The sequence below is a fragment of the Triturus cristatus genome, chromosome 12, assembly GCF_964204655.1.
Source record: "Triturus cristatus chromosome 12, aTriCri1.1, whole genome shotgun sequence".
In the NCBI taxonomy this organism is placed as follows: domain Eukaryota; kingdom Metazoa; phylum Chordata; class Amphibia; order Caudata; family Salamandridae; genus Triturus; species Triturus cristatus.
In genome coordinates, this window is record NC_140595.1 from 679,288,965 (window position 1) to 679,310,535 (window position 21,571).

Below are 21,571 nucleotides of genomic sequence, written 5' to 3' on the forward strand. Positions count from 1 at the left end.
CAGTGGAATGCACACACACAACACCCATCCGGGATCATTGGCAAGCAGCCCACAGGTACAGGATCCGAATTACTGTTAGATGTGTGGACACACATGGAGCACATCACAAAGTGAAGGGCAGGTTTATTAAATATTCACATTGTGAGAATTCCACAACTGATGCACGTTAACCTAACGTGACAGTGATCAGAAAATGAAACATGCGGTGAACGATGAAAGTCCAGGGGTGTGTAGCACATCATTGGTTGGGAGTTGCACTCTGGAACAAGGATCTGTGTCTTGGGGTTCAGACCGCACCACACAGCATCCAAAGTACCCTATGAAGGACAGACAGAAAACACAATCAAAAACACAGATTTACAGGAGACAACAACAATATACATGCCCAAAACAAAACACTAACTACCCAGACACATCCTAACAATCAGGTAAACACTGTTTGGGAGTACAGACTACCAGAATGGAGACATCACAGCAAGCATCCTGACAAGTAGCATACATCCACACTCAATCGGCACCAGTGCACCGCCAACATAGGTCATGCCGACACATTACTTTGACAACACATACCTGTATACTGACATTCATGAGAAGAGTTTCTGGATCAGCTGGCTTCGAACATCACCATCACCCTCATCATCACTGGCATCATGCCCCAGGCCAGGATCCTCAACGGCTGGCGGAGTTTGGTCATCGTCATCCTGGATGAGAGGCAACCGCTTGCGCACTGCCAGGTTATGTAGCATGCAGCACGCAATGATGATCCTGCACACCTTCGCAGGAGCATATGGGAGGGCCCCTCCTGTCTTGTCCAGGCAGCGGAATCTGCTTTTCAGGAGGCCAAATGACCGTTCAATCACTCTCCTGGTCCGACCATGTGCCTCATTGTAGCGCATCTCCGCTGGTGTCACAGGGTTCCTGAGGGGTGTCAGAAACCACGGCATGTTGGGGTATCCGGAGTCACCTACAGAGAGACAATTGCACATTAGTTGAGTGTGAAAATAGGGTGCGAATCTACTTTAGCAAACACACACAATGATAAGCAGTCAGTACACACCGACAAGCCAGGAACGCTGGTACTGTATCTGTGCCATTATCGTTGGGATGCGACTACTCCTCATCATGTAGGCGTCGTGCGCTGAGCCCGGGAACCTTGCACACACATGGGAAATGGTCATGTCCGCCAAACAAACGACAAGAGCATTTATAGAGTGGAAATGCTTCCTGTTCTGGTACGTCTGCTCATGTGCCTGCGGTGGTACCAAACCACATGTGTCCCATCGATAGAGCCAATGACATGTGGCATCCTGCCCAGAGCATAGAAGTCCCCCTTGATGTCAGCTAGTTGTTTTGCTTTGGGGAAATGGATGTACTGGTCGAGGAAATGCAACATTGCCTCCAACACATCCCGAAGCACACGGCTGAACATAGTCTGTGACATCCCACCAGCAGTAGCAACAGTGTGCTAGAAAGTACTGGTGGCAAAAAAGTGTAGGGCTGCCATCACCTTCACCTTGGGGGTCAGCGCTGTAGGGTATGTCCAGCCAGGTTGCAGATGTGGGGCCAACTGCTCCGCCAATTCTTCGATCAGTGGCCTGGTGAAGTGGTACCGTCGCATGCAGTCACGTTAACCCATTGTTTCCACGTCCGGGAACGGTCTGTGGACATTTGGTCTCCTGCAGTACAACAGAGAGCAAAGACAGTTTGTCATTCCCCCTATCTATGTGCCAATGTACATGACAAATAGCACATGAGACCACATTACAGGACGCAAGAACATGATGTGTGTGCTCTGGGTATGGACACACATATCAGATACATGCCCATCATCTGACATCTCAGCACTGCAGGGCCACACAACAAGGTCCCTGTTGTGCTGTGAGCAATCAATGGACTCCGTCACAGTACATCAGTACGAGTGTCACATACCAGACACACACCACAGAGACTAGTGAGGACAGATGTCTACCCCACATCACAGGATCCTGACAGACAGACACAGGGACCTTGTGTCGCAACATGGACACCATCATGATGTGGCTTCCCATATGCACAACACAAAGCACACATGACACACACATGTAGTGCCCCCTGATTTCATGCCAGCTTACACATGGATGTTTCTGACACACAGACGCAACATCAACTCACATTGACAATAGACAGGGATGTTGTGAACGTTTGACATTGAGCACATTAAATCATCTCTGCATGAAAATGCACACATACTGTGGATGAACATCACATATGTGGCACTGTGTCACCCTGTGAGGCACCTACCATTCCACTGAAGAGTCAGGGTGTGTGTCACATGACATACACAATGTACACCGGGAACTGTGTACATGCCTCATGCACTGAAATGTACTGTTGTCAAACACAGTGGTTATGTGTCCAGCCAACAATTGTATCTGTCCCCATGACAACCTGCCCTGCCTGGGAGTGGGTGCCACTAAGTTAAACATACAAAATCACATGTTTATCCACATACTCACACAGGTAATACAGCCTGACATGCACTTAGAGTTACTGTGTCACAGACTTTATTGTTGTTGTGCCCATGGGTCAATGGCAAGCTATGGTGTGTTGCACGCCTTAAACAGTTACTTCTATGGTGACTGACGCGGGTGACCAATGCGAAAGACGCGTTGGACACCTAGGGATGGAGCCACATGCACGCCTTGCACGCACGCGTTCCACAATGTCTTCAATGGGGACTGACGCAGGTGGACGGAGCCGCACGCACGCCTTGCACAATGTCTTCAATGGGGACTGACACGGGTGGACGGAGCCGCACGCACGACTTGCACGCACGCCTTGCACAATGTCTTCAATAGGAACAGATGCGGATTTGAGCCTGGTACAAATCGGTTTCTTGAAAATCCGTTGGCTGCCTGCAACAATGTTTCAGACTCGTCATTGCAATGCTTTTGAATATTTCAAATGATGCAGATGGCGTGTACGAGGCGTGCAATGCGATGGATTGGCCAGATTCATAGGATGCAAACGTGTTGGACCTATCGCTTTTGACACATGGGACTGAATCTGCCTCTGCAGCACAGATATAAGTCTGTCCGTTCACCTGGGAGCTCACTTGACTGCAGTACATGATCAAGATTGACATCTCTGCTACCACTGCTGCTGTCTCTGCATCCTCTGGCTCCAAGAATGGCACGTACTGCGGAGAGGGCCCCAGAGGAGGAGAACAAGGCCCTGCTGGACAGCCTCCTTCCACAGTACAGCAAGCTGTATGGGACACCAGGGGAGCAGGTGAGTGTGCACTCCACATCCCTTATTCATTGTGTATGTTGTCTGACTGTCACCAATGAAATTGTGTTTATACCCCCAGGGTGTGTAGGTTCCTGTAGTAGACAGGTACTGTGCATGAAAAGTGCCTTTTCACACGGTTGTAATACTCAGGCAATGTTTCCCTGTTGGAACTTCAGGACAACTGTCAATCACCATATCTGCACTACCTGTGTCCATCATATACCCTTGCGAGAGAGACATGTATATCCAACTGTGTGATGCACAAACATGTGGCATGTGTGGTAAAGGACTTTTTCTTTCCTTGTCATCCTCACAGGTTGATGCCCACCAGAATTAGGAGATCTGGCTGACCATTGCCCGGGCTGTTCGTTATGTGGGGGCCCACAGACGCCGCATCTGCTCCTGCCAGAAGAGGTGGCAGGACCTTCGTGGCTGGACCCGGAGGATTTCCAGAGTCCAGCTGAAGCTGTCGCCTCCTCGCAGAAGGGTCGGACGATGGACACTGACCCCCCCACATGCTCAAGATTCTGGCGGTGGTCTTCCCGGACCTGGATGGGCAGTTAAAGGCCACACAGCAGCAAGGAGGGGGTAAGTGCATGCATTCTCTGTGTCCAATGTCTCACATGCTCTTTGCACTCCCACATCCTGGTTTCACTTCCACAGATCTCCTGTCTGATTGTACAGGAGTCGTGTGGCAAAAATAGGTCATGTCTCATTCTCATCTGATACACAGGTGTGCCCCTTTCAGTCTGTGACTTGTGTAACTTGGGTTGTGTGTTCCTGCTGTTGTACAAATTTAACGTTGTGAACAGCATCTGCGACCGGTGGGGCTGTACCACTTGTGGGACAACCCCGCGCCGCACGGCCACCAGCTGCTGCGGGTGCCCCTCTGTCCTGCCTAGCTGCCTCGCTGCCTGTCGTGCTGCCGCTGACCGCGCCCCCTCCTCCGAGAGGCGCGGTCCGTGCCTGCCTGCCGGCTGCTCGTTCTGGTGTTGAGAGTTCCCTTGACTTTGTAACTTTGTGCTTCTCCGTTTTCCTTGTGATTGTGCCCGTGTTTTTGTGATAGTATTCTGGTAATTGTGCCCGTGTTTTGCTATCTCCTTCCTGTCTGCCTGCCTACCTCGCCGAGCCCCGCTCCCCCTCCCCGCTTCCCGCCACCGCTGCTTAGCCCCGCCCCTTTTGCCTTCTGTATCCCTCCCCGCTCCCTCCTCCCAGCTGCCCCGCCCACCCGCGCACTTCGCCTTATATGGCGACCGTGCGAACGCGCAGCGGTCACGCGCAGCGGGCGCGCCGATTGTGCGCCGAAGGCGCGCCAAAGGTAAGCCCGTCTGCGCCCGTCCGCGACCAGCGCCAGGACCCCTGGCCCACGAAGACCCCGACCTACCCGCCTGACGTACTCCGCCGCCACCCTAACCGCACTCAACACCGGCCGACCCCCAGAATGCCACCAAGCCACACCACGACTCACCCACGGACCTTTCAGCTGCCACGCCTGCAAGTTCTCCTGCATCCGGACCTGCCCCGCACCAGCAGCCGCCAAGTCGAACACCAGCAGCACCCACCTCAAGTGCATCCTGCTCAACACCCGCTCCGTCCACAGACACGCCGTGGAACTCTGGAACCTCCTAGACGCCACAGCCCCTGACGTTGCCTTCCTCACGGAGACCTGGATGAACGCCTCTTCAGCCCCCGACATCGCCATCGCTATCCCGGAGGGCTACAAGATCGTCCGGAGGGACCGCAACGCCAACCAGATGGGAGGAGGCATCGCCATCATCCACAGGAACACCATCCGTCTCACGACCAGCACCGACAACTCCCTGACCACCGCCGAACACCTGCATTTCCAGATCCACACCGACCCGAACACCACCCTCAGAGGCACCCTGATCTACCGACCCCCGGGACCACGCACACAATTCAGCGAGGACATCGCCGACTTCGTCAGCCCGCATGCTCTCCCCTCCGCCGACTACATCCTCCTGGGGGACCTCAACTTCCACCTGGAGAACAACAACGACCGCAACACCAGCACCCTGCTCGACAACCTCGCCAATCTTGGACTCAAGCAGCTGGTATCCACCCCCACCCACCTCGCCGGACACACACTCGACGCCGTCTTCTCATCCTGCAAAGACATCGACTTCAGCCACGCCACAGAGCTTCAATGGACGGACCACAGCTGCATCCACTTCACCTTCAAGAGAACGACGACCCACCACCACCAGCAACAGGCCGCCCGCAGAAGCTGGAACAAGATCACAGCAGACCAGCTCGCCACCTCCCTGAGCCAGCACCCTCCTGCCAGCTCAGCGAACCCCAGCCAGGCCGCCAACAACCTCACAAAGTGGATCAGCAACTGCGCGGACGAACTCGCCCCGCTGAGGACCCCGCCCAGCAGACCCGGCAGCAAGAAAGCCCCGTGGTTCACCGACGAACTCAAGAGCTCCAAGAAGAACTGCCGAGCCCTCGAGAAAGTCTGGAGAAGGGAACCAACACCGGACAACAGGACCACCTTCAAGCTGGCCACCCGGAAGCACCACCAGCTGATCCGCGCCGCCAAGAAAACTGCCTTCAAGGACCGGCTGGACAACAACGCACACAACTGCAAGGAACTCTTCAACATCGTGAAAGAGCTCTCCAACCCCAGCGCAGGAAACAACGACATCACCCCATCGCAAGACCTCTGCAACTCCCTCGCTTCATACTTCCACAACAAGATCGCGGACATACACAACAGCTTCAACAACCAACCAACGCACACCAAGACCGAACAACCACCCCTCACCACCACCCTCCACGCCTGGACTCCGATCAGCACCGAAGACACCATCCGCACGATGAACTCCATCCACTCCGGATCACCGACCGACCCCTGCCCTCACCACGTCTTCAACAAGGCTGACGCTGTCATCGCACCCCACCTGCGAGACATCATCAACACCTCCTTCGACACCGCCACCTTCCCTGAGAGCTGGAAGCACGCCGAACTCAGCGCTCTACTCAAGAAACCCACAGCGGACCCCACCGAACTCAAGAACTACCGCCCCATCTCGCTCCTCCCGTTTCCAGCCAAAGTCATCGAGAAGACCGTCAACAAGCAGATGGCCGCCTTCCTCGAGACGAATGGATCCCTCGACCCCTCACAGTCCGGCTTCCGAGCCAATCACAGCACCGAGACCGCCCTCATTGCCGCCACCGATGACATTCGAGCCCTGATGGACAACGGAGAAACAGCGGCCCTCATCCTCCTAGACCTCTCCGCAGCATTCGACACTGTCTGCCACCGCACCCTAGTACAGCGCCTCAGCAACGTCGGAATCCAGGACAAGGCGCTGGAATGGATCATCTCCTTCCTCGACGGAAGAACACAGAGAGTCCGTCTACCACCGTACAAGTCAGAGGCCACCGATGTCATCTGCGGCGTCCCTCAAGGATCCTCTCTGAGCCCCACCCTCTTCAACGTCTACATGAGCCCCCTCGCGGCCATCGCACGCCAACACAACCTCAACATAATCTCCTACGCCGACGACACCCAGCTGATCCTCTTCCTGACCAACGACCCCGCCGCCGCCAGAGCCAACCTACACGAAGGGATGAAAGAGGTAGCCGAGTGGATGACGACCAGCCGCCTGAAGCTGAACTCAGACAAGACGGAGGTCCTCATCCTGGGCTCCTCACCCTCCGCCTGGGACGACTCCTGGTGGCCTCCCGCCCTGGGCACCGCACCCAAACCGACAGACCATGCACGCAACCTGGGCTTCATCCTGGACTCCTCCCTCTCCATGACCAGGCAAGTCAACGCCGTCTCCTCGGCGTGCTTCAACATCCTACGCATGCTACGGAAGATCTTCTGGTGGATCCCCACCGAGACCAGGAAGACAGTCACCCAGGCCCTCGTCACCAGCCGACTGGACTACGGCAACGCCCTCTACGCCGGTACCACCGCCAAGCTCCAGAAGAGACTCCAGCGGATCCAGAACGCCTCAGCCAGACTCATCCTCGACATCCCACGAACCAGCCACATCTCCGGACATCTGAGAGACCTGCACTGGCTCCCCGTCAACAAAAGAATCACCTTCCGCCTCCTCACCCACGCACACAAAGCCCTACACGACCAAGGCCCGAGCTACCTCAACAGCCGAGTCAACTTCCACGCTCCCAAACGCCACCTCCGATCAGCCAACCTCGCCCTCGCCACCGTCCCCCGCATCCGAAGAGCGACTACAGGAGGAAGGTCCTTCTCCTACCTGGCCGCCAAGACCTGGAACTCCCTCCCGACCGACCTGCGCCTGACCCAAGACCACCTCTCCTTCAGGAAGAAGCTGAAGACATGGCTGTTCGAGCAGTAGCGGCACCCCCCCACCCCCAGCGCCTTGAGACCCTACGGGTATGTAGTGCGCTCTATAAATGTCATTGATTGATTGATTGATTGATTGTTTGGTTTTCATGAGTGAGGCACAAGATTTCCATGTGTCTGCACATTGCCAGAAAAAAAGACATGTACTCTGTGTGGGCAATTAATATGTGTTCCAGTTGATGTTTTGGCACACCATATGTGCCAGGGGTATTTGACACACAGCCATGTAGCAGCAACGCCAATTTATGGGCATCAGAAAAATGTACATCATGTGTTTCACACATGCATGGACACATGCCTGGTGTCCAGGGTAATCCCATGTTGCACATGTTCCTGGACAGGTATGCCTACTCCGGACATGAAGTACACTCTGTTCTTCTACTCCTGTGTGTCAGCCTAACATTAGTGCATTGTGAAGTGTGCTATATGGTGTCTGCATCGGTGTCATTGTGAGGTGGCCTAGCCTCTTAGACTCCTGTGGTGTTGGTCATTTTGGTTTGTGCAGCTAGCTGGGGTGTGGCCAATGGATCATCACAATGGGTTCATGCATAGGTGTGGAATCTCTTGACGGTGCATAATGTTGTATTGTACATCACAGTGCAGGCAGTCTCAATTCATTCTCATCATGCTGTGATGTCATCATGCTTACAGATTTGTGCTTGCAGTCAGTCATCTGTTGCATTTTTTATTACGTGTGATCATCAGATGCCTGAAGATGTGGCTAGCATTGGGTATACCTGTGCACTTGACATCTGCAGGGCTTAAATTCTCATACATGTTAATGGTTGTGACACAGTGCAGTGTGTTTAAATTTGGACGCACTGCCCCTGAGACAGAAGCCAGTGCTGGCTGCTTAGCCATAGTGGGCCGTAGCATGGTATCCCACTTGCTGATGTGTATCCCACAGTGATATCAGTTGTACAGCATGCACTCTATTGTGGCCTTGACCATCAAAACATGTGCACATCATGGTGTTTTGTGAGTGAAGCATATCCATTTTAGTGACAATGAATTTGGCCATCCCTTTGCATGACACATATACTGAGTCAGTGGCAGGAGAAGGCATGTGTTAGTCCTGGCAGATTAAAATCATGAGTCCTGCAGTTCTGAGATATGTCCATGTGGTGCTTGTGCACAAATATGAGAAGTGGCATACAACATGCCCCAGACAGATGGGTCCATGGAGGGGCAGGATATGAGGGGCATGGTTGACTGACAGGTGTCATTTCCCAAAAATGTCTCCACTTTTCGCAATATCTGGCACTTGATGCCAAGGCGTACTTTGTGATGTGCTGTACTGACTGTGATGTGTCAGGTGAAACAGGAGACGGATGTGGATCTGTTTATCCCGATTGACTGCGGATACATCTACGGCTACTGGAGGAGACAGTCTATTGCCCAAGGGGAGCCTCAGAGCCAGACTGGGTCAGCTTCAGAGGATTTTGAGGGACCCAGTGGCACTGAGGGTGAGGGGAGCCACACAGAGGAGACCTCAGCTACAAACACCTCTGCTGAGGAACACAGCATCTCCAGTGAGGATTCCCTTGTGGAGGCGGGTGTCAGCAGACCCCAGACAACACCTAGCGAGTCTGTCCCCACCACCACCACCACCATCTCCACCCTCCCAGATGTCCGTGGAGGCCCCCGTGTGAGTTAACATGTCTCCTTTGGTCCAGGCACCGCACTCCCTGCCCCTGTCTCCCCTGCTGCCCTGAGTGTGGAGTCTGTGGACTTACTGAAGCAGCTCCATTTAGGGCAGACTGCGATGCTGAGTGTTCTCCATTCCCACACCACTCTGTGGACTCAACTGGTGTCCTTCATGGAGGGCATCTCATCCAACATGTCTGCCCTACATCGGACCATTCAGTCCATGGCCTCCACACAGACAGCAGCAGTATCCCTCCTCCAACAGTCCCTCACCCCTCCTACCTCTGCCACACCCACAGCCCCCACTACCCTACCTGTCCAATGCACACACACACCAGCACCGGCACGCACCACAACAGACCCAGGCAGCACACAATCATGTAAGTCAAAATCAAAATCCGCAGGCACGCACACTCCAGGGACTGATGACACACACACAGGGGATGGGTCACAGACGCACAAACAGGCATCCACGAGCACTCTACAGACCTCAGATGCTTCTCCCTCCAAAAGCACTTCCTCTGAATCACCTGCACCCCCCGCTTCCAAGCAGCTCTTCCTCTGTGACCTTGGCCTCTTCCCCACCGATCCATCTGCTCAGCTGCACAAGGGGAAGAGGAAGTCACCACGCACAAGGGCGAGTTCCCCTGCCACACAGACACCCACCCCCAGGAGCCCGGACACTGAGGCCCCCATTCGCAAGTTCCCCCAGAGCAGGAAGAGCAAGACCCCCCCAATGCCGCAGCTCAAAGACACAGTCTACATCCTGCAGCCCCCAGGCCACCACTCCACAGGTCCCCCACAAAACCCTGCCCCTGGTTCCCCCACACACCGATACCGCATCCCCAAAATGCTTAGGCCATCCCCTCCTACCACATGCACTTCCACCCCCACCTCACATGCTTAGCCTGTTCCTGCCACTGATGTGGGGACCGTGTCCCCCCCTGTCCTGCCAATCTCACCTGAGCCCCATGACACTCCCTTGGAGTTTTGCACTGCAGTGGAGGCCCTGTCCCAACCATCTGACCTCCCCACTGCAGTGCTGCCAGTAACACCCCATCTGACTTGGGCCCTGCATTCGTGTCAGCACACACCCCATTGGACTTGGGCCCTGCCGTGGTGACGGCGCCAACTGTGTCAGACACCTCTGCTGCAGTTGCCAGTGACACTCCTGCACCCACCAACCTTCCCCTGCCTCATTCTGCTGTCCCCTGATCCTGTTACTGCGGGGCCTGGCCTGCCTTTGTGTATGCCCTTCCAAGGGAGATGTCCCCTGCCCGTAGCAGTACAGGCAAGCAATGGTTGACGACTTGTCACATCTCACCCTGTGAGGACTCCAGAAATGGACTGGCCATTGGCCTCTTGACATTGTGGCTAAACGGTTTCAAAGAGTTATGTTCCCAATAAAGTCAATTGTTGTTATCCAGTGTTGTTGCATCAAATGTACATGATGTTGATGATGAGTGTCATGGACTTGCTACTGTACAGGTGTTTTAAAGGTATAACAGAATATTTTTTGATGGGATGTACTCCATGTGGTCCCTGAAATCTGTGTACTTTTCAGATATGTATCCATGACATCCTCAGCTGCAATTTCAGGGTGTGATGTTGGCTACATGTTGTAGGCCAGATTTTCTCTTTGGGGTTGCAACTTCGCATCTTTAGCATACACTGTAGCACATAGGTTGTGCTTACATTTGGGCACATGGAAAGATTCCCTGACTTGGACAAGCTCCACTGGACAGGCATGTTTGTGCATCCATGTTACACAAGTCATCTGTGTCATCAGTCCAACTTGGTGTACATGTGTATTGCATATGTGCAGATGGCTGAGGGAGGACTCCCGTACACAAGCTTCTGTGACATAGCTTTTCTTGAGTTGTAATAGTTGGATCACTGTGCAAGTGTTGTGCTGGCATGACAGAAGCCTGCACAGACTACATTTGGCACAGCTGACCTTCCCCAGGAGTGCAGTACCCTCATGGCATTGTGTCATTCCATGACATTGCCTGGGCACATGGTGTGTGTTGTGTGAGCATGTCTGTATGTGTTCACTTCACGTTTTTGGATGCAGCCTGTGTTCCAGACAGATGTACCTGTTTTGTGGACTTGCAGACTTGGCCTGTGTTCATCTAACTTCTTTCCCCTGCCTTTTGTGGGATGTAGGTGCATGACAAACTACTGCTCATAAGTAAGCCTGGGCAAAGCACTACGCTATGCTCGCGTAGTTTGCGAAGTTCGCGCTACTTCGCACTACGCGAACTGCACGTAGCACAGTGCGAATACGCATAGCGTAGTGTTGCGTAGTGCTGCGGTAATTTTTTGCTTGCTCGCGGTCCTCAACGTCAAGTTGGCGACCGCGAGCAAGCAAAAGGACATCCCGATGAGACTTTTTCCTTGTTCGCGATCAGCAACCTTAAGTTGGCGATCGCGAGCATGGAAAATAAACCTCCTGGAGAGATTCCCAACGTGAGGAGGTCAGGTTTCTCATTGCAAAAGGTCGCGTATGCTCGCGACCGCTCGCGATGAGAAACTACCAGTTCGCGTTGAGAAAGCTGCCGCTCGAGTAAAAATCTACTCGAGCAGCAGGAAACTACAGCTCGCACTGTGCAAGATGCCATTTTCAATGATTGCACAGTGCCGGTTGCTTGTCCGCACTGTGCAATCATTGAAAACGACATCTGGCACAGTGCGAACAAGGTACTACGCAGTTCGCGAAGTGCTACCCGTAGCTCGCGTAGTGCGAACTGCACTTTGCGTAGCTTCGCGAAGTGCTACTTCGCGAACTACGCCCAGGGTTACTCATAAGGCTGGCATCCCTGGCTGTTTCAGTAGTAAATTCCAGGGATGTTGTCCAACGCACGTGGGACACATTCTGGATTACCATTGGCACTTATGTGTTACCAACATCATGTTGTTTTTCCTTTGTGATATCTGTCATTGACAAGCTCACTTGTGTGTGTGTGTGTGAGACTACTCCCTATCATCAGGGTCATTGCTGCTATGTTGTAAGGTGTCGACCTTTGTGTGTTGTGGCTCTCCTTTGGTTCAACATTGGTGTAGGTGTGTGGCAGGGTTACGAATTAATTGTGTAGTTTTCACGTAATGTTGATGTGCCGCATGCTGTGCAGTGTGGCAGACCTTCACAGGTGTTGTTGTCAGCCCATGTGTGAGGATTTGTGGGTACCTTGGATCCCCCCCCGGGATTGTCATGTGTGCACGAGCAATATCACTAGTCCCTGTGTGCCTAGCTGATGCACAATGGGAGTTGTTTCATGTCTAGTCAATCATGTCTAGGCCCATGACTACTTTTTGCCCATTGTTTGCAGGCCATGGCCAGTGATTTGTGTTTATGGAGGTGTGATGTGAGTTTGTGATCCCGGATACATGACGCAGGACACACATCTGACTGTTCTACACAGTATGGGGAAAAACTTGCTTTATCATAACAGTGGGATTGGCCTACAGGCTAATGTCACCACAAATTAGGGTACTAAAGGGTAGTGCTGTGTTGGGTCTGTCTCATGCTGTGTTGGTTGCTGTTCCACCCACCTTGTGTCACATGAATCCTTTGTGATCCCGCTCACCTGACAATGCCTGCTTGCCCCCCAAAGGTGTGCCCAGTCAAAGATTTACTTTTGTATGGCACTGTGTACAGATGTGTGTCATTGTAGTTCAGCTCACCGTCATGTGTTGTGCACTAGCCTGGGGACACTGTGACACACACATGTGTTGTGTATGATATGCAGTGTGTGGCTGCCTGTCTGTGTTTGTGCATCTGCGCCTCTGCATTGGTGTGGCTTTAGCGTTCCATTGGGGGGATGTTGTTTGGAGGTTTGTCCCTAGTGTCCAATGGTTCTTGTAGCTCATCATCCTGCACATTGATCATGTTTGGTATGTCCCATTGCTGCCATAGTATGTGACTTTGTCACCTAACATTGACAGTCTCCACAGGATTCCGCAGTTTGTGTGTCTGTTTGTAGAGATATGTGTGTATGCATCATGATGCTCACTTTTCACACAGTCTAATTGTACACTGTTGGTATTGTCAGGGGTCATGGCCAATGCATGTCTGCACATGAAAGTTCTTGTTATACACAGCATTCTTTGCCTCTCATATCTATGTTTGTAAGTGACACAACCACCACATTGCCACTACGTTGGTTGCAGTAGTCACAAGTGCTGGTCTGGTTATGCCGCTCTTGTTATGTCCACACTCACCTTTTGGTCACTTTAGTGATGGGGGGTTTGTACCCCATTACCACATTGATCTGACAATGCTGGTTTTCTGGACCCCACACTCACTTTTTGTGACTTTTGGGCAGGCATGTGATGTGAGTCACATTGTATGTTCACTGTCTGGATCTGGCTTGTGGCCATTTTGCACACACAAACATATGATCTTGCCAAGATGTTAAGGGGATGGTTTGCTTGATCAACCTATGAGTGGGGAGGGGAGTGGTGCAGGACATACAGCCCCCTATGTGTGGGGAGGAAAGTGGTGCAGGACATACAGCCCCCTATGAGTGGGGAGGGGAGTGGTGCAGTGCATAATCCCCCTATGAGTTGTGGGCAGTGGTGCAGGACATACAGCCCCCTATGAGTGGGGAGGGGAGTGGTGCAGGGCATAATCTCCCTATGAGTTGTGGGTAGTGGTGCAGGACATACAGCCCCCTTATGAGTGGGGAGGGGAGTGGTCCAGGATATACAGCCCCCTATGAGTGGGGAGGGGAGTGGTGCAGGACATAATCCCCCTATGAGTTGTGGGTAGTAGTGCAGGACATACAGCCCCCTAGGAGTGGGGAGGGGAGTGGTGCAGGACATACAGCCCCCTATGAGTTGTGGGTAGTGGTGCAGGACATACAGCCCCCTATGAGTGGGGAGGGGAGTGGTGCAGGACATACAGCCGCCTATGAGTGGGGAGGGGAGTGGTGCAGGACATACAGCCCCCTATGCGTGGGAAGTGGTGCAGGACATACAGCCCCCTATTAGTGGGGAGGGGAGTGGTGCAGGGCATAATCCCCCTATGAGTTGTGGGTAGTGGTACAGGACATACAGCCCCCTATGAGTGCGGAGGGAAGTGGTGCAGGGCATAATCCCCCTATGAGTTGTGGGTAGTGGTGCAGGACATACAGCCCCCTATGAGTGGGGAGGAGAGTGGTGCAGGACATACAACCCCCTATGAGTGGGGAGGGGAGTGGTGCAGGACATACAGCCCCCTATTAGTGGGGAGGGGAGTGGTGCAGGGCATAATCCCCCTATGAGTTGTGGGTAGTGGTACAGGACATACAGCCCCCTATGAGTGCGGAGGGAAGTGGTGCAGGGCATAATCCCCCTATGAGTTGTGGGTAGTGGTGCAGGACATACAGCCCCCTATGAGTGGGGAGGAGAGTGGTGCAGGACATACAGCCCTCTATGAGTTGGGAGGGGAGTGGTGCAGGACATACAGCCCCCTATGAGTGGGGAGGGGAGTGGTGCAGGACATACAGCCCCCTATGTGTGGGGAGGGGAGTGGTGATGGGCACCCCCTAGGTGTGGTGACTGCTGCTAGTGGGGACCATGCTACCCCTGTTGTTTTGCTGTTGCTGGTGGAAGGGATTTCACCCCCTATGTGTGTGTAGCATTTCGCGTGTTCGTGATGTTAATTTGTGGGGGTGTCTGACTGACCGTCTGCGTTTTGCGCGTCTGTTCCTGATCCAGTCATTGATGTACAGTACTGGGATGACCTGCGCGATGGGATTCATTGTTGGTTCAGCTCGTACTTGCTGCTCGTTGCTCCGTCTCGTACACGTTGTGAATTGGTCCGTCTCGTAGCCGTGGATCATTTTGAGACGCGAATTGGACCTGATATGCAGCTCTCCCGGATTCTGTGACGTGCTGCTAGTGACGACCCATCTGGCGCGTGGGATTTGCGCATCGTACTTGTCCGGCCGGAAACTGCTGTGGGAACTGCTTCCGGGCGTCTCGAATCAGCATTCGGAGGTACGGCTCGTACTGGAAATGCTGCTGGAATCGCAGCCTATGTGTCGGACGGAATTGTGTCAGTTATGCGCATCGTACTTCATTGCCCGGACGGACCGGCTCCCAGGACGAGTCGGTCGCAAGGTAAGGGTACGGACAGCTCTCGGAGGGCTGTCCGACCCGGATCGGAATCGACCCCAGAGAGTGAAAATCGGGGCAAACGAGTTTATCTGTGCTAGCAGGCTAGAAAGGCCCTCATTACAAGTTCATGGCTAAATGCCAATCACTTCACAAGAAACTCTGTGAGCACAACACCTAGAGCCACTAACATACTTGATAAAAAAGGAAGCTCTCTTTTTTTACTCTTTTCACACTAATCATCTAAATCATTTCCATATGATACATTTAATATGCACCTCATTTGGTTTTGTGCGGAACAGCACCTTTTCAGGAGAGCAGGAACCTGCTTGTCTCCATCCATTTCAAAACTTTAAATAAGACTCATACCGTTTAGACTGTTGTATTTGCTCTTATTTACCAGAAATTGACAGTACAGGATATAAGTTAGTATCTTATATCTTAACTTTGAAAGATACATTGCAGCAATCAAGTCTGTACACGAGGAATACATGCAATCACACATGCACTCACATTGCATGCCCACACAGATGCAAACACAAACATGAGCACAGAGAACTGCTTTGGAAGTTAAGGGCACACACACATACACTCACACAAACAAAACAAAAGCATACAGGTGCCCAAACACATGCACATCCACATAATGCATGCCCTCACAAATGCACCCACAAACATGCACACATGCAAACACACAAACTTGCCATGAAAGACAAAGCACACGCACCAAAGCTTACAGAAACAAGCAAAGGCAGGTGTTTGCAGCCCTGCCAAGTGCCACGCATCACGCGTGATCCTAATGCATTTGAAGGCAAGTCCCCGCATCACCGCATTATAAATAATCATCACGCATTATAGCGCTTCCTCAGTGTCAAGCAGGAGCACTGCAATATAGTAATTCGCAGTGTCTGTCTGAGCAAATCTCGAAGTGCTGGTTCGTGCTGCTCGCGGCTTGGGGCAGACTCAGCTGTGCTCCGCTCTGGATACATTTGACCTGGTCCCAACATTCTGATTCACGTGACCCAACGTCATGAGAATGACTGTAAGGATTTATCCAAAGACTGTGCAGCCACGAGGGGACACGTAAAGGCAGGCCATAAGCGGGCAAGCTGACGACACTGACCTGAGGAGTTCGAGGTACTCACTGTTTTATGCTCAGCCCTCTTTCCTTCAGGTCGGATGACTGTTCTGACTGAGAGCAGAGACGCAGCGGCAGCCGAGCCCGCACAACAACTAACTGTGCAGCAGGGACAGTGGTTCAGTGTAGCCCCTAAGGTAATCAATGTCAGGGACAGTTCAGTTTACATTTCACATTTAACTAAATATTGTATTACATTGAATGCGGACAGCAGCAGCTTTCACCATTCCACAAGTGTCCTGGGCTCCAGTCTGGCACTTAAATCCACATTACCTTTACACAAAAGGAGTATTCCCACCCATTCCCCAAAGCTCTAATAAATTACACTAAATTATAGAAAAGAGTAATGACAAACACCAGCAAGCATCAGTCGAGGGGAGGTGAGACGCGAGAGTTTAAATATGGGAACGAGGCTAGGGATCCTTAGTTCCTACAAGTTTATTATTTTATTTACCCCAACAAACACGAATAAAGGAACTATGAATGATGTCACTATTACACGTAAGATTGACATTTAACCAACGGGAGGGTTCTTGTTTAGGTTATCAAGGGATGCTTTGTGATAAAGTTACACCAGTGCAAAAACGACATAGCATCCATTTCCATCACTGGCAAAAAGCATGTGCACCAATGCCCTTCTGGCGCTGCCATACTGCCCTACCCAAAAGAAAAGCAAAGTATTATTCGAAGGCGGCCACAATCTTTAATATGTTACAAGTTCCGTTTGCATAACGCGCCTGCCTGTTGCAGCAAAAAATGTCTGCTTCGTGTGAGTGCATGTAAATCAGAGCCACTTCTCCCAGCTTTGGTCGTGCAGGCAGCATTTCCTCCTCCAATTATCTTCTCTCTGTAATAGAGCAGCCTCCTACAAGCAGCTCAGCTGTATAAGCTGTGAGTTCATTCTTGTCTATTTCGCATGTATCACTTGTGTTGCGCAAAATACTACTTTTGGTAAGTGGGCTGAATGTAACAATTGAGTTGACACTACTATACTGCAATATTTTTGATCGCTTACAAAGCGATGGAAACCCAATCTGAGCAAAAAATGGACTTCTTGAACTAGCGTCGGAATAGAATTTTTCATGAATTAGGTAAAAATTATTTAAAGGGCACAAAAACTGCGAGTTTGAGTAAGAATGTAAGTGAACACAGGCACAGTGAATGAGTAGAAGTGTTTAATTGTAATGCATTTAGGGTGACAGGCCATAGATCCTTTGCATAATAGCTTCCGCTCAACATTCCAAACTAAAGCTGGCATACAAATTGACCTTTTATACAACTGTGAATATTGTGTACGACTATGCTTATCACTCTGGTACTGTTTCTCATACTATACAAGTTTATAATTCCTTTTTGTTGTATGTAAGTTCTTCTTTGTGACTGTTATTTTAACCTATGCATTTTTGTGTGCATCACTATGCTACTATCCCTGAAATTGTGATAGTCGGGTATTCTCACTGGGTGTCATAATTTAATGTCTGTCAGGGGCCCGTAGAGGTTCTCGCTGCTCAAATGGGAGTAATTTCTGATATTTACATGTTTTTCATGTTTTCATTGATTGATTTTGCGTGCGAGAAAGTGCCCCTCATAGTCATTGAATTGTCACTCATAATTACAATAAAATTATGAAAATGTCACACATAGCAATCTGAAACCTTGCCAGCTATGTGCTTGAACTAAAGTAAGTAGATATACAAACATGTGTGCCCTCCACAGCTCACGATGAAAGTGGCACAAAGGCATACATGATGTTTCTCAGACACACAATACATATTAGCGCACATAAACTCGAATAACATTTCAATAAAGATTTTACTGTAAATCACTTTTTAATCGTGCTTCCTAAAAGAACTCTGCATCTGCGAACGTAATTGTTTAGCCAGCAGTTGGAAATGGCCCAGAAAAGAATTGTAATATGAGCTAATTTCAGAACCATGAATTATTTTCTCTCCTGTCTCCAAGACGTAAGGGAATCAATGGCTGTTTAAGAATCACCTAACTGCAATGCGTGCGTTTCTATCTGCAGCTCTGCTCGGCGCGCAGCTCCTTCTGCCTGCTGGAGCCGAGGTTCCTCTCTCCTGGGGTGGGCGGGGCTGCTGGGTGCTCGTCCGAGCTGCCCAATAGGCAGGACGTCCGGAGAATTCCGAAGAGCAGGGGATACCAGATCTCGAGGGGATACCAGATATTACACAAAACCGGCGGCATCAGCAGAACCGAACACGCATTGGGCGTGGCGTCGCGTACCTGACAGAGCTGCAATCATTCACAGGTCCCGGTGCTACCAGGAAGGAACAGGTGCCTTGCAAGGGGGCGGGACTTTGTGGCAGCTGAGCTCATCGCGTGCCCTCCCCAACAGCGGAAACAAGGGTAACCGCCTACCCTGTGGAGGTTGGGAAACCCTCCATGGCTTCCGCAGTGGGCAGAGCTCAAGCCGGAGATGCGCGCGTGCACTCAGTGGGACTCGGGGTTTCCCGCTCACCTTTGTTTTCGCGCAGGATGAACTCCGTTCACCAGGTTCTCATTGAGCCGCCCCGCCCAGAGGCTTGTGTCACGCCCCCTGCTTGTGAAAAGCGTGACACAATGCACTGAATGCAGCACTGTCAAGGTTTGTGTCTGGTGTTTGTTTGTTAAGGTAACAAGTACTGTTCTTGTGTTTTTTTTATAAGCTTCCACAATGTTCCTGTTTGATCTTTTAAAATTATTACAATTATCAATCTTTGCACGTATAGGCTACCTGGGATAGGAGGTTATTGTTAGAGGGCACCCCTGCAGGCAACAATATGTTCCTAACCATCTCCGGAGGAAGGGAGAGTGGGCCGGAAGCGCGGGCAAGAAGTCCTGCAGCAGCGGTTGTGTGGGCCACCATCCTCTCCTGCCCCTCCAATTGCAAATTTAGTAGTCCTCCGGGACATCGTTTGGTGCGCCCAACAATGGGGAGACCCTGCTGGTCTCCTCACCCTATGCTATTTAAGGGGTAGTTCCCCTCTACTCTCAAAGAACCAGCCCTGGCGGATGGAAGCAGTTATAGACTCAGAGGTTGGGTAACTGCATTCAGGGATGGGGCCTACAGGTCGGTCCCTGTGAATGACGTCCAGCGGCCTATGGCCAATGCAGCTCCTTTGTGTTAATTTTCTGTGTATTTGAAATGTTCCCAACACTATGCACACTGATTTTGCAAAAACGAATGTAACATGGGAGCAGTTAGTTGCACAAAGGGGACACATTTTGCGTTCACTTGCTGTGCATCTGTTGTTATGGGCACCATTACCTGATCACAAAGGTCTTTGTATATGTAAGCATGTCAATTGCATAATGAGGTTGGATGCTGCCAAGAGAGGACAGAGACAGTTCTGCTTCTTCATTCTCCCCTGTTTGCTTGGTTTCCATTACCCATCTGGTGGGGAATTCACTGCCAGAGTGCATGCCAGAGAAACCCTCTGAAGTGTGTACCTGTATGTAGATAATGGCATCATAATGCATTCAGGGAAGTGCGCAAGGTGCCCCTTCCCAAAACCCTTCTCAGTAGGGAAACCTTACTCCAGCCTGGTATTTTTTCAAGGAGATTTGTGTAGGAAAAGCAAAGATGGTCAGGAAATAACTCCAGGTAAGCAATGTGGTAATCCAAGGAAATCTTTATTCCAAGTTGTTAAGGGACAAAAGCACTTCGGTGATCGTGGCATTGAATGCTGGCAGGCACAATTCAAACCCCACAAGATGCCCCGGCCCCTGAGACAGCCGTTCACCCGCCAGTGCCATAAACAAACATGCCGCACGTAGCCCACCACCTGGCAATGCCGCTAACACAATGGGAGTGACAAGAGCAACAGAAGATTCCGCTCGTGTCACTCTCATGGCGAGAGTAAGTTGGAATGAAAAGTAAACACTATTTAAATTGTGCTCTTACATAAAATGCACACACACGCATGTAACACACCTTCCCCCTATTTTTCCTTTTTTTAACGTCAAAACAATCTTGAAACTGCACAAGAGGACGTCTCATTCTTAACTGTCTGGGTGCACACCTACCCTTAAACAAGGATATTCTATTAAGATTCCATACAGTCCCACCATTTACACGCACAGCATTAGTTTAAACTTGAATGATTCAAACAGGGTCAGACCAGATGCTGTATCCTTTTCCATCAATCCTGGGTTTTCTAATGCGGACCATTTCCCCAACTTCCACAACTTGCTTACTCGCTGTACCTCTCTTTACCTTCATGTCATACTTCATCTTGAGCTTGAATTCCTCAATTTTGCGTTGAATAACTACAAAGTCCAATTCAGTTGCCTTGTTACTCTTACCCTTTCTCTTCTTTAGCCACCAAGGAACTAACTTGGATCCTGTCTTGCGTCCCCTCAATAATTCAAACAGAGTAACTGAAGTAATAGCATTAGGAGATGTCCTATATGCCAACAGCATAGACTGTAAAGCATTTCTCCAATTGAGACCACCCCTAATAGATAATTGGACAGCTTCCTTAACAACACGGTTAAACCTTTCCACTTGACCATTGGCTTCTGGATGGAACACAGAAATCCTTCTATGTGTCACACCACACCTTATGAAGAAATCCTCCATACATTTACTAATGAATTGGGGACCATTATTGGTAATTATTTCTTGGAGAATGCCCTCTCTACGGGTTCGGGATCCGTGCACAAAGCTCTAGCTGATTTGTCACTGAGAGCACATTCACTACACTATCTCACGTGACGCTCAACACAACTGTCGGTACCAGGCCACCAGAAACCTTCCTTAATCTGTCTCCTGGTACTAGAAATACCCATGTAACCTTCATGAGCAAACTCGATAATTGCCTCTCTCAAGGCAAAAGGAGGTACACATTTGTCACCCCTAACAATAATCCAATTTTCAGTCTCCAATCTTTCTTGTTTGCTGTCTCATGTTCAGTACACGGTAAAGGGAATCTAGACATGCAGTCAGCATGAACATTGCTTTTGCCACTTACAAACTCCAACTGACACTGAAAGTTTTGTAATCTAGATGGGAATCTAGCTAACCTTGCAGACTTGGTCCGCCCACTTCCTGGTGC

The 21,571-nt window shown here is 50.9% G+C and overlaps 1 protein-coding gene across 1 annotated transcript in view; it reads left to right on the forward strand.

The window, feature by feature from the left end:
* The first annotated feature begins 3,760 nt into the window (after positions 1-3,760).
* LOC146780074 (uncharacterized) overlaps positions 3,761-21,571 on the forward strand; it is a 68,599-nt gene continuing 50,788 nt past the window's right edge. Inside the window, exon 1 of the mRNA XM_085637708.1 lies at positions 3,761-3,858. The gene's annotated coding sequence lies outside the window, so the exon portion shown is untranslated. The remainder of the gene's footprint in view (positions 3,859-21,571) is intronic.